Genomic DNA, 3,564 nt, shown 5'->3' with positions numbered 1-3,564 from the left:
CTGGAAGCGAGGTGATGCCACGGCGGAGGGTTGGCGAGGTTGGTGTGGGGTTAAGGGAGGGGCACAGCGTGGGGAACTGACATTTAATAGCTGTGGAACCGGAGGGGTGACGGGGCTTGGAGGGAGGTGTTTGCTCCCGGCACATCAGCGTCACGGCCCTGGTGTAGCGGGAGGGGGAGAAGCGGCGCTGTCTGCAGCCATCTACCTGGCTTCTTTCTGGTTTTCTTCACCTGAAATAGGACCCCCAAAAAAAGGAAAATCTGGTCTCAGTGTGTTATAAATTCCTTTGTATATATTGTGACACGTGATGTAATTTGGATATTTTATGTCTTAACAAAATGGGACAGACAAGGACATTTAAAGTACATTTTAATGAATTTAAGAAGTTATTAAGAAAAGTGTTTGGGCAGGAGCACTGCATAAGACAGTGATACACCTGTTAGAGTTTAGGATCTCAGCTGGCTGTTGCAGGATTTCATTTATTATATTAATGACAATTATTGCATCGCTGGGCTTTAAATTTTTACCAGTTATTACTAGAATTATTAAGTAATTATCATATTAATAAGAATTATGATACTGGTTTCAGATCCCCTTCTCAGCCTCCACTGTCCAAATATTAAGTGCAATGGTGTGTGGCGAGCTGAAGGCAGAGAGCTGCCATCCGCCCGGCCGGGGCTTTGGGCAGGGGGGGCAACCCTGCTGCTTCCCTCCCCGCAGCCCGCTCCCCGACCTGTCACACCAAATTATGTGCAAACACCAAGCCAGCTAGTGTCACGACAGTATCAATCCACACGTGAAAGACACCGGGAAGCCGTGAGAGACCGCTGGTGCCGTGTGTTAGTAGTAAGAGGCAAAAGAAAGAAGCTCCTCCAAAGCCCCTATTCATAAGCTTAGCACAATAGAGTAATGCAGCGTTAGGGAAATTTAAGCTGGTGCTGAAAGCTAGTGTGCTTTGCTGCTTTTTTACTCAAGGGATGGCTTTTATCCTGAACTGTAATGCTTATGATATTTCAGACATGGCTTGCTTTGCTAGGTCATGTGAATGATGAATATCGCAGGATTGAGAGGTTTCTAGTAAATGAAACGCACATGGGAATGAATGCAGATATAGATCACTTGCGTCAAACACAGCTTTATCAGGGCTTGGTGAGAGATCTTTTTCAAGGGCCTACAGCAATTGAAAAGCAATTGGAATTTCATTGTATTTTCCAGTTCCATTAACCATCCTGTAGCTATGTATGAGAGTCCACATGGCAAAAGCTGCCACCATACTTTCACCGCGCAGCTGTAGTAATAGAGAAGCATGGGATGGCAGCAAAGGAAAACTTTCAGCTGGATCCTTGGAATTTAGGGACACTTCAGGCCTTAAGAAAAAATGGAAAGCCACCTTGTCCCACCATTAAAAAAAGGGGTGTTGCTACAGAAATGGGAAATGCTTCCTTTGCACCAGATGGGCTGGTAGCAGGACCGGGAAGGAGATTTCAGAAAGCTGCAGTGTGATAGCTGAAAGCTGCCCCTCCTAAAGAAACAGGTCCTGGTCACGTTCTTTCAGTGCTGCATGTGATAGAAGAGTTTATTCATTAGTGGTTTGAGAGTGACCGAGCTCTGCACAAAGGGGTTTTTCTTTATGTACCAGACTGGGCAAGCAGGGGTAGCTCTGAAGGGTGAGATGAAGGGGAATCATGCACCCCTCAATGTCAGGGTCTGGCATTGTCAGGCTGCAGAAAGTTGAGAGGGAAACCACCTGCAGTGGCCAGCCGAGCTGGATTTGTGTGGAGGGGGGCTGCTGGAGAAGGAGTACAGAGATCCCCTGCTTTTTTCATCCTCTGCCATAATCTTCCCGTGCAGTCCCACACAGTGCCTGGAGAACGCTTGCAGTGAAGCATTCCTGAGCAGTGATTAGCAATGCAGTTAACGAATGCTGGTTTACATCACCCGGGGATAAATCCACCTTCTGACCAGCTGTTACAAGTGGATCTGGTTTTCTTCCGATTCGCAGTCATGCCAAGCAGAATTGCCTTCATTTACATCACTGGTGTTTCTTGGAGAGTAACCACTACGGAAGAGTTGGTCCATTGGCAAGGTCTCCCAGTGAGTCACGTACTGTGGGGCAGTAATTCTGTCTCTCTGGATGTTTTTCTCATTCTTGAGCATGAGGGGGCTCAACAGCTAGAAAGAAGTTAGGTCTTATTATGAAATGCCAATGTGCAACTCTGAAGCTGTCAGCCTTGCAACCTGCTTCACCTACTGCAGTATTTAAAGCAAGTGGATTTGGTCACTTGTACATATGTTTTCTTTTTAAAAGCACTATCAGATCTCTCACAAGCAGTATTTTCTCATGAATGCAAATGAAAATTGTGATTATCCATTTCAAAGCAATCGGTAGCAAGCCATCGTTGCACACAGAGCATTATTTATACAGCTCATAAGCCCCAGTGATGCTTGTGCATAATTCCTTACACATCAGAGTGATAGAAATTGCCTTCAGGGACGGACTTTCCAAGCCGGCCTCTCTGTTTTTAAGTTGCAGACATTGTCACGTCAGTGGCTGACTACTTGATTTTGCAGGTTCGGTTTGATGCGCATATGATAGCAAGCCCACGCTTGCCTGCAGATGCCAGACTGCACCCAAAATGACTTGCTCCTCTTAATAGCAGTGAATAAAGTGACAGGCTGGCAGCTCTTGGGGACTCTTGGTTCTCTCTTCTTATTTTCCAAGTCCTTCTCTACTGCCGCCTGTTTGCAGCTCTATTCTCATCCTACTCAGCACTTGCCGCAGTATGAGAATTTGGGGCGTATCATGTGTTTACATGTGTGATTGCTCTTAACTCAGACTGTATTTCCATGTCTTGCTCAACCCCTAATTCTGGTGCATTGACTCCTGCTTGCCGTTCCCCCCGTGGGTAGTCTCGCTGTCACTCCTCAGTTTGCAGGACTCTTCTCCGATCTGGAATTCACCGAAAGACACAAATTACCTCTTCCTGTCCGTGCTAGGCGCCATGGCAAAGTGAAAATTGTGTGTCTTTCTGCTGTTAATGCTGTAGTCGCTACACTCTGACATCTTTTGGGAAGTTTAACTTTTAAAACACCGGGTGATTTATTACCCCCATATATTAGCTCTCCTTGCTAGCTGAGAGGTATGGCAACAGACTGCAGTGAAACTGTGAAAGTAGAAAATGTTCGGTGAGTAACCTCTTTCCTAAGAGACTGTGTTAACCAAAGGACTAATAAAATCTTGTTTAGCCGTCATGGAAAGACTTTTTGGTAGACAGCCAACCCTGGTTGGTCTCTTGAGTCTAAAAAGTAGTATAGAAATTTTCCTTCTAGCGTTAATTCATATCAGCTTCTGATGCTGATCTCCTGTACATCAAAGAGAAATGCTCCTTTATTGCACCATTTCACAGTTTCACCCACTTAAGCTTGTAGCGCGTTCCATGTGCTGCTTTTTGCAGCAGCACCCTCTGCCCTTAGCCCTGCTGCGGTACCAGCTCTGTGGGCTGGTGTTTCGTACGCACGTGCAGCCTGGTCCCACCGTGGTGAAAGGGAGATCTGTCCTGGCTC

This window comes from Cariama cristata, unplaced genomic scaffold (genome assembly GCF_000690535.1).
Source record: "Cariama cristata isolate BGI_N322 unplaced genomic scaffold, ASM69053v1 scaffold10395, whole genome shotgun sequence".
In the NCBI taxonomy this organism is placed as follows: domain Eukaryota; kingdom Metazoa; phylum Chordata; class Aves; order Cariamiformes; family Cariamidae; genus Cariama; species Cariama cristata.
The sequence above is the reverse complement of the archived record's forward strand: the minus strand, read 5'-3'. Positions refer to the sequence as shown.